Source organism: Anopheles aquasalis, chromosome 2 (genome assembly GCF_943734665.1).
Source record: "Anopheles aquasalis chromosome 2, idAnoAquaMG_Q_19, whole genome shotgun sequence".
NCBI classification, from domain to species: domain Eukaryota; kingdom Metazoa; phylum Arthropoda; class Insecta; order Diptera; family Culicidae; genus Anopheles; species Anopheles aquasalis.
This window is the reverse complement of record NC_064877.1, coordinates 9,740,001-9,750,141: the sequence shown is the minus strand read 5'-3', so window position 1 is coordinate 9,750,141 and position 10,141 is coordinate 9,740,001. Positions and strand designations below refer to the sequence as shown.

General features: G+C 47.3%; 5 non-coding genes across 5 annotated transcripts; 3 read left to right on the top strand and 2 right to left on the bottom strand.

The window, feature by feature from the left end:
- The first annotated feature begins 3,039 nt into the window (after positions 1-3,039).
- On the top strand, positions 3,040-3,121 carry Trnas-uga (transfer RNA serine (anticodon UGA)). Its single transcript has one exon. It is a non-coding gene; the product is annotated as a tRNA-Ser (tRNA).
- A 709-nt stretch (positions 3,122-3,830) lies between these two features.
- Positions 3,831-3,904, top strand: Trnat-agu (transfer RNA threonine (anticodon AGU)). Its single transcript has one exon. It is a non-coding gene; the product is annotated as a tRNA-Thr (tRNA).
- A 542-nt stretch (positions 3,905-4,446) lies between these two features.
- Positions 4,447-4,520, bottom strand: Trnat-agu (transfer RNA threonine (anticodon AGU)). Its single transcript has one exon. It is a non-coding gene; the product is annotated as a tRNA-Thr (tRNA).
- Positions 4,521-5,146: 626 nt separating this feature from the next.
- Positions 5,147-5,220, top strand: Trnat-agu (transfer RNA threonine (anticodon AGU)). Its single transcript has one exon. It is a non-coding gene; the product is annotated as a tRNA-Thr (tRNA).
- Positions 5,221-9,637: 4,417 nt separating this feature from the next.
- On the bottom strand, positions 9,638-9,710 carry Trnar-acg (transfer RNA arginine (anticodon ACG)). The gene has a single exon. It is a non-coding gene; the product is annotated as a tRNA-Arg (tRNA).
- Positions 9,711-10,141: the final 431 nt, after the last annotated feature.

Below are 10,141 nucleotides of genomic sequence, written 5' to 3'. Positions count from 1 at the left end.
TTCGCCGCGCAAGATATAAATTAACTGAAGTACCACCCCCTCCCACTGCTTCAGCTTCCCTCTCCACCGCTCGCGCCGCTAGAAGTCATTTGCAATCGCGCTTCCCAGCAGCAGCAGCAGCAGCAGCACCAGAACGCGGGCGCACCATCCAAAGCACGCAATCATTTAGCCAATCAATGGCTCAAGTGTGCCTCCATGCTGCTGGCCACCCTGTACGTGTCGTCGCTCGGTGTATGTGTGCGTGGAGGTGGTGGGTGATTTTTCCGGTTGGAAAATATTTTTAAAACAAGCAGACAGAAGCTGAAGCGCAAATACGCGAGCGTTACATCGTTTGGCCGCGGTTGCTGCGACGCATAATGCTTCTTGGTACGCCAACCGGTCGCGCACACCATCCAGTATCGTTCCGTTTTTCCGTGTGCGGCTAGGGGACCTATGGGGGGCCGTTTTCCGTGGCGAAATCTCGACATTCGCTCGAGAGAATGCCGAGGGATAAAGAAATGGTGGCCAAAATTACGACTTGTTGGACGCGCGCAAATCGTTTATCTCGCATCCAGTTCCACCACCGCGAGAGCCGAGCGCACACCACGTCGCTCCCAAACAGAACGAAGGAAAGGAAAGAAAAGTCGCAAACAATTCATCAGAGAGGCAAAAGTTTTGGGGCCAAAAAGTTGTTCCCTGTACCGATTGGCACTAGACGACGACGAAAGAGCATATTATGCTGGTGGTGAAGATGGTGGGCGACGGTGAGGGGAGCTTTGATTAAAAGTTGCTCACCAAGCAGTAGCAGCAGCAACACCAGCCCGAGAGCTGAAACGTTCTACGAAGTAACACGGAAATAGAACAACTCGGAACAAGGAGTTCCAAGGAGCCGAATACCTCTCTCTGTATCTTCGCACTTTGGCACAACATCCTGTGCGCGATTGATGTTGGGAAAGAAAGAGAGACCGCCTCAACAAAATCCACAAATCGGACACGCTGGCCAATCCGAGAAAATTATGAAATTCAGTTCCCTTGAACCCTCTCTCTCTCTACAGATGGCCACATCCTCTGTTTCCTCGGTTTCCCAGGTGCTATGCTTCTTCAGCTCAACAACGCGCCCATGGTAATGCTGTTTCCGGGAGATTGTGGCGTCTTCTGGCGAGCGGAATATCGATCCAATTGAACAATAAGACAGCGACGACGACGACGACGACGACGACAGTGAAGACATCCTCGGTTCTTTCTCTTGTTGTTCCAACAAAGAAATAAAGACACCAGGTTCCGGTTGAAGTGAATGACACCGGAAGTCGGAATAGGCTCCCAGAGCTGACGCCAGAGGGGAACACTCCAGGGAACCAACTCTCTTCCCAAAAAAAAAAAAAAAACCTCGGTCTCCCCCAAACCGCGTAAGGGGCTGCTGGAATAGGGTGCATTATGCTTAACGCGCCAGTGATGGATTCCGGATGGTATATGCGTGTGTGGAGAAGGAGGAGAAAGAGTGAGTCTCACACCGAACTGCCTCCAAAGCGATCGATCGAAGGGGTCGCCGGGGCCAGCCAGACAAATGGATCAAATGCAAATCAGAAGTCCCGGGTCCCGGGAGTGGTCCGCGGTGGAGGGGCAATGACGATGTCACTAGCACGCACGTATGCAACAGCAAACAAGCAACTGTCACACACTGTGTTACCGCCTATCCATGTCGCCGCTCCATTTCCTGTCGACTTCTGGCATGACTCGGTGGGGGGGGAGAGCAGACCCGTCGCCTGTCGGAAGCCCATCCAATCCAATACGGGTGTCTTGCAAGAACTCAAACCCCCGTGAATTATAATACCAAAATATCAAAACCTTTAAACCATTGCCATTGGCCGTGACACTAGGATAGGGTGTGGTGGTAGTGCGCGCCCCCCGGTGGCTACATTCATCTTTCGTCTTCGTGGGGTCTCGATCGGCGTCCTTCCGTGCGCCTGTGTGTTTGATGACAATTTCAGTTTGTTGCTCCCGTGGTACCCCTTGGTACCCTTGTTTATGAGACAACATAAAAAGGCATCAGCAACAACCGCAGTGACCCCCTCGAGAGGCGCGAAAGACGCACAGAGACGAAGACAAATCGCAGCCGCACGCTGGAATGCTCCCGCGAAGGCATCAGAATGAGGGAGAAAGAGAGAGAATGTGAAGGGAGGATGGACGGAAAGGGACCCAAATAAATTAGATAACATCGTCGTCGTCGTCGTCGTGGTCGTTGGCGTCGCCGCCGCCGCCGTCGTATGCGTATCGTGGCGTGTCAAACGTGGCGCAATCGAGCGACCAAAACATCGATACATCACCACGAAGCCCCCTACATGGCTTACTTCTTCTTGTGGGATGACGATTGGACATTGGCTTATGTTAAGGGTGGCATCGGAGTGGCGGCCACAAGGTCCTCGGTCAGGGATCAACGGCGTGCAGCAACGTCGTCAGTTGAAGCCAGTTTTCGGATGTGAGAGAGAGAGCACGCGCTTCGGTATCGTGGTGAAACATTGATAGAGCATAAGAGCACATGGTCCCCTTTTCCCACCAATGGTTGGAACAATAAAACAATTGCGATCGGCCATAATATAACGATGCGGCCAATATTGCGAACTGCGATACCACCGATACTATCGCTGCGGCAGATGTGGCTGACGGTCGTGTGATTGTGGCGGAACTATTGATCGCTCGATTGATAGCGATTGATCGGGAGAAATCAATAGTGCGATATAGGGTACGGTACGGCTCTAATGGGAGAAGCATAATGATGCCTAATGACTTGGTGCCACTCGAAATCCGTACCCTATTTAATTTTCGGACCCGAAAAGGGAGCGGAAAATCCCATAAAATTCCCCGGGTACACCGGAAAACCCTCCGGAACGTGCGCGTAGAATTAATTTTCCACAGCGCCACCCCTTTGCCAGCGCTATGTTTAGTGGCTATGGGGAGGGACGTTACACTCATACTAGCAAAGATGTGCATGTGTGCGATACGTTGCGTGGCGCAATAGAACACAAGGTATAGAATGTTCTGTAAACTCACAACACTGCATATGCTGTGGTGTCCGAGCGGTTAAGGAGATGGACTTGAAATCCATTGGGTTTTACCCGCACAGGTTCGAATCCTGTCTACAGCGACATTCTTTTTTATGCTTTCGTCAGGTTGCCTTGTCTTTATTCCTTTGTTTTATGTTTCATCATTCAAAGCTATGTGATACCGCTTTGCTGATATCTAGATTGGGTCATTTTATTTCTGCTGCACTAACACAGTTCACACTAACACAATCATTGTTCAGTTCATGGCGGAAAAACAGGCGCATTTAGCGTCACCTTTGTACATTTATTTATTTAAAAGAAACATCTAATTGACTGTGTTAATAACATAACATTATGTTTAATAATATGATTGAAGTGTGGACCATCATTATGGCAGTTATGTTTTACGTAACTTTTTGAACAGACAATTTGCTTGAGAATTAAGTGAGATTCGGACTGTTGTCAGGCGTTACGTGACAAAAATATGCTTGTTTTCCGAAATATCCAGATATGGTGAAGGATAATGAGTGCGATAACATGGTTTTAGGATACTTAACTCAACACATGAAACTGGGGAGGGAAACATTTCACGAACTATCGTAGCCCGCTCCTCGGTCATGTCCATTTAACCAAGTGCGTATCTGTTTAGGCGTGTTTGGGAAGGGTAATTTAGAAGTCAGATAACAAACATACCCTCGGGAAGTGAGGGAGAACGTTTTAGGTGAACTGGCGTAGCATCCTTCAAAGAGTTTTGTTGGTTCGGAGATGTGCTACGTTTCTGTATTGTTAAATGGTCCTAACATACATCGAGGCGCCGTGGCTTAGTTGGTTAAAGCGCCTGTCTAGTAAACAGGAGATCGTGAGTTCGAATCTCGCCGGAGCCTTGAACTGTGAAATATCTGTCGGGAAAATACAGTTCTGGAACTTTTTTGTGAATGTTCATGGAATTTTTACAGTATCGGCTAGATAAGTAATTAAGTACTTAGTTTTATCTAAGCTGTCTCATACAATCCTTGAATCCTTTCAAGTAAATCATTCTTCATTCTTAACTACTAAATCAAGTCTTCAGCACTAACCAAATTGTAAATAAATAATTATTTTCAATTTTATCGCTCGTAATAAAATCATAATTTCATTCATATCCTGCATTACAACATCAATCACATGGCATGGGATAGGATGCAACAGCAAGAGAAATTTAAAATGTTTTCCCTAAAATATTTTCCGAAAAATAAATAGTTTAACTTACATGATTTTTAAATTCATCAATTCAACGCATTGCATCAAAGGGTACTTTACAGGATTATTAAATATCTTTTAAACAGATTAAAAAAGGATGAGTGTGAGAAAAAATAAAAAAAAAGGTAACCGTCTTTTGTAACAACACATCCCCTAATTTTCATTCGAGGTGGTGTAGTCAAGACTGAGGCTCCGGCGAGATTCGAACTCACGATCTCCTGTTTACTAGACAGGCGCTTTAACCAACTAAGCCACGGCGCCAGATGCGTCCAAAATTTCATTTTAAAAATTTTATGATTTCGCCTTGAACATAGATAATATAAATTACAATACTAGAACATTATTTTCCATGCTGACAATCACAATATTGAACTGCTAACAATCTTATAAAGCGCCTGTTGGCGTGGTTATTGTATGTGCTATTTTAATGCCCAACACAAAAGTATGACGCATAAGTTACCGCGCGTACTGTATTTGTACGGCTCATGACACTCAATCAAACAAGGATTCACCTCTAAGGTCAACTTTCTGTTAAAATGCTTCCATGTAACGCAATGGTGTTTGTTACACAGTACCAATTAAAGCGACCATGTTTATGCGCAATTTTATTTGGTAAAATATTGAAGATGAAAAACACATACCTGTCACGAATGCACATTCATGCGACTGCTGGAACGAAATTGGAAAAAAAGAAAGGTACACATTAAAACAAAACCATTGGATCAATACATCATATATTCATAAGCATGTGCTACAAATGAACTTCGAAAGTGAGGATTGATTTGATTAAGGCGATTCTGTTAACATATTTTCGGCATACTATCAGATGCGCATGAAATGTTTTCATGTATGTTTCTGTTTATGTGTGAAACCCCACCACCCAACAAGGCGCCGTGGCTTAGTTGGTTAAAGCGCCTGTCTAGTAAACAGGAGATCGTGAGTTCGAATCTCGCCGGAGCCTTCCATCCCCCTGAGTGGAGATGAGAAAATCCTTTTGTTTTTTTATGTTCCTTTTCGAGTGAGTCTTTGTTGCACACCTCCTCACCATTTTGTTATCAGGCAACTGCTCAAAAGGTACAATATTTTGCCAAATCGTCTCCAAACGATTCAAACTTAATGTGAGACATTAGATCACTCTATTGATCCAACGGTCAGGTTAAACACGTTCACATAACACCGTGCCCACGCCAGGGATCAAATGTTTCATTTTAACCGTCTGTGAACTTTGTTTTGCTTTAATCACGAAGGACTAACCCACTGCCTCGGGCCATACCCTAGGACAGTACCATCGATAACCTAGAAAAGCGATTTCATCCACAGTCTGCACCCCACACGACGGTGATGCTCCAACGATGGTTGGAAATTCATAATCCCACCTTCTCTCCTACCCGGTTGCATCTGCCCTCTAGGGTGTCCTCTACTCTAAGCTGTACCGTTGAGAAGGTCATGCAACGGTTGCCGATTCGAAGAAGACACACACATGCGAAAGTTCTTCGCGAGCTGCACCGCGAGCCATCCCAAAAACCCCGTGCACAACGTTGAAGAGAAGAGCTCTTCTTCAAAAGCATCGATGGTAGCGAGCAAGTGAAACAGGTTTCCGTTTCTTCAGCTCTTTCTCCACGGTGAGTCGTCGTCTTCTCTTCACCAGACCAGACTTTTCGCAATCGCGAGGTGAACAAACCAGACGCACCAGAGACTAGCGAACGATGACGACGACGACCGAGTCTGACCGAGAAAAGAACCAAACACCTCTCGTGGTCTGTGTTCTGGGGCTGTTGAGCCCTCTCCAGGGGCATACGGGGGCACGTGGCAGAAGCTCAGTGAGGACGCGCGACCAAACCAGACTGTGAACGACAAGAGCACCACCAGCATTCCCGCGTACGGTCGAGAATTGGAAGAAGCAAACGACCGACGGCAGATGCACCTTCTCTCTCCTTCTCCCGGTCCACTGTGTGTATCGTTGATGTTGCGTGCTCTCGTTCGGGGAGGCCACACAGACTTTGGAATCGAAACCCAACCGCTTGCGCCACCCTCCTCGATCCACACGACAACTAGCAGCATAGCCCAAACCATCCAATCCCGTGGCGATTGTCGCGGCGAAGTTGAACTTTTGGGATTTCTTGTCTCAAAGCACGAACCATCCTGTGGCACCTGTTGTGTGGAGAGTGGAAGTATGTTGCAGAAGAGGACCCGCCGCAAGAACCCACTTTATGCTGCGCTTTTTGCCGAAACGATGTCAATTACATGATGGCTTTTGGTTGCTTTTTCTTCGGTTGCAATCGTGCGACAAAACCGTTGAACCAGACCACTTAAACTCGTTCTAGCTGTCTGGACTTGGTTACCCTCGAACTGGTGCTGCTACTATTACTGGACATTGATGATGTGGCTGCACATATGTTATGAATATGGTACACAACGACCAAACGTCCATAAAATCCTCTTATTAGCATTCAACTGGAAAAGACACGGCTGCTGACCCGCGTCATTGAAGTCAAACAAACAAGAACTCATTCTAAAAAGACAACTGAAATGAAGAAAAACTAAAATAATGATTCACGAAACACGTTTCTAAAGGAAGGGTCTAGGAGTGATGAAGGATGTCAAAATGTGTCAAGAAGAACATTCCAGATAATACATACACGTAAGACAAGGCAGTATCTGCATAAAACAAAACGGCCAGCTGCCGTATACGAGGTGCAAATTCGTCTCCACCCTTGCTTGACACCCTCCGCGACCAAACTCCTTAACAACAGCGTAAGTAAGTCCGCCCAAAAAACAACCGAGATTCGCTTGCCATGCCACTTCCTAAGACACTCTCCTCCTCTCCACCTACGCGTAGGAGTAATGCTACAAGCAGTTGGGACAGAAAACCAAAGCCCACAGCGGCCGTTGTGTTGATTGTCCCTTCCCGGTACATGGTCCTCGCATGAAGAGGTACTCGCCACGATGCAGAAGGGTTTGGGTGGCCCGTAATGGCCACGCGCAAATTACTGCCAACCCTCCAAATGGCCCAAAAACGGTCGAGGATTGCAATCCTGTGATACAATGGGCAGAACACGCTTCGGTCGCATCCCTTTTTGCGTCTTCCCCGATGACACGTCGTCATTCACAATGTACTGTCCGCGGGCTTCCTTCCTTCCGGTGTGCTGCTCCGTAACAGGATCAATCTCGGGTGAAAAAGAGGAGGAAATAAAAGTCAACAATTGCGGGTCGCCCCCCGTTGAAAACCGGTAAGACACGCTCGACTTGATGGCACAGCGAGTGACTACGGCACTAACAAAGGCCACCTGAAAATAGCATCCAATTACTGTGGCCTCCCGCCGCCCGGTGTCCAACGGGTCTTGGAACATCTTTGAATCTTGAGGGATGAGCACACTTCCTTTTATCCAGCGAATACGCAAGATTTGGGGTGACGCAATTTCTCCACCTTCGATTGAAGCTACAAAAGAGGGAAGAACGAATCGGAAGATTCTATTTTTACGGCACACGCCAAATGGCCACGTCGCCAGTCCGATTTGGTTGTCAGTTTCCTTCTCCTCGAGTACCGTCGAGAATTCATCGACTCCGAGCGGACTGCACGGCAAGCATATCCTTCCGGAGGGTTTAACACGGTTTATAGGCTGCTATCAACAGACCCGCTGCGCGCTGGTCGATTGGATTCGTAATCGATCCAGAAACTCGCTCCATTCTTCGCTCCCCCAGAAAAAAGGAGAGACTTTAGCGAGACGTTAGAGATGACAAAGGCCGGTCGTGGTTGGGGTCGCATCACCTGCCACATGTATGCTCCTGTTGATGCAAGCCGCGGAGGGAGCACGGCGTCCGCTTGCATCATAAAAGGTCACATATAATGCACCCTCATCAACGAGGGGCCGGGCCGCCCTCGGTGTTGTGTTTCGGTCGCAGTGGAACGAAAGATGCGCGGCTCCGCGGATCACTCGCAGTCTCCCCGGTTGCAACGACACGCACCATCTGGTCAGCGGCGTGTGGCGTGCACACAGCAGAAAACACACGGAACACGGAACACACACCGGCTGCAATTAACGCAACGACAGACAACAAGCAGCGCGCGACACAACAGGTGTGATTGTGCGTTGGGTTTATCTTCTCCTCGAGCGCCAAAATTCTCGAAGAACATCATCATCATCACGCTCTGCACGATCGTGAGGTGAGGCCAAGGATGCTAAAAGAAAAGCGAAGAAAATCGAATCAACATCAGATGGCGCACCGGCACGGGACAGGGAACCGCGCCGCACTTACGTGGTGTGCTGGTGGTGGTACTCTCGGAGTACCACCGGCCGCCGGTTGCTCCTGCTGAATCGAGTCATAAACGCTTCTTTGCAAGAAATTACCATGTAAGTAATGATGGGGGGCAGATCCACAACTCGATGTCTTGGAGGTTGATTGCTGGCCTTCGATCGATCTTAACTGCTGACAGCTTGCTAATGGATGGACACTCCCGTAGTGTAATTGAAGCTTACTCACTACACACACATATACACACTCTGCACGCGCGTGCCCTCTTCTGGTGAGCCTTGTGCTGCTGCTACCGGCTTTTCCGACACTGCCACACGGTTTTTCCACTAACAATTTCAACAGAAAAACACTCACTTCTCACTAGAAATCACTTTTCCGGATGAAACTGCACTGTTCGATCGCCCGGCTTACTTCGATTCCTTGCGTACGCTGGCGATAAATCCGTGCAAATGGTTGCTGTGGTTCAGCTGCACGTGGTGTGCGCGGGTAGGCTTCAAGCCGGGCTTGTGCTGGTGTAAACAATGGATCGCCGCCGGAGTCAAAATCCGGGGCGACCGTTGGAATTAGCTCTTTCAAAATTCCGGGAACTGTTTTGCCAACCGACGCTTCTTTGTTTTCGCTCATCGACGAACCTCGTTGGAAGCGAGGAATTTGGAAACGCATTTTCGGTTAGAAATCATTTCAGATTCGACGTGCAGTTCGGTAAGTTATACTTTAAAATACTTTAGTGAAATCTGTGCTAGTGTATTGAACTGCTTACAAGCAAAATCTATTACGAATCCATTTCGGCTGTGTTTTCATGTGTGCTACGATAAGAAAAATATGAAGTTCCCGTTGTGATTAACCCGTAAAGTGCACTTCACAAGGTGAAATAGGTTTGCTAAATCTGCTGCGAAACCGTTTCCGGTGTGCTACGATAAGAATATGTTCCCGTTGATATGAAGTTCTCGTTGTGATCAACCCGGTAAAGAACATTTAACAAGGGGATAAAGGTTTGCTGAAAGTTATAATTTTGAAGTGTGCGCTGTCTCTTGTTTTGCGGTTTTGCAGTGTTTTAAATTTGGTGGAATGGTTGGAATTAGTAAAAAAACAACCATTTTTTCCTCAAAAAAGTTCCTTGATCGCGATCCTGCCAGGAGTCGAACCTGGAATCTTCTGATCCGTAGTCAGACGCGTTATCCATTGCGCCACAGGACCCTGTTGAGTGGAGGGTATATCAATTTTAAGTGGATGGTTTGTTTTAGTGTTCACAATTTTAGAACTAACATTTATGTTTGTTCAAGCATAAATACATCTGTAGTACGATGTTTAATATATTCGAAAACTCCGATCCTCACCGTAGCGTTTTTGTTCGGACGCGTTCGCAGTTTATTTCGGCCACCCTTTACGCACACGTCACTAGCTTCTCTCGTCGCGCGCCCACCCCCTCCAGTAGGCAGACAGTGTAGACATTCGAAATCCCATGAAGTAATTAAAATCATCGCCCCAAGTTCCGGTCTGTTCGGTTCGGTATGCGGAAAGTAGTGGTAAGTTGTTGGGAGGATTACACAACTGCCTTTCGTAGCGTTCTCTGTCTCTCGATCTCTCTTTCTCGTAACTCGTTGTCAGTCATGCTCGCTCACTCTTCC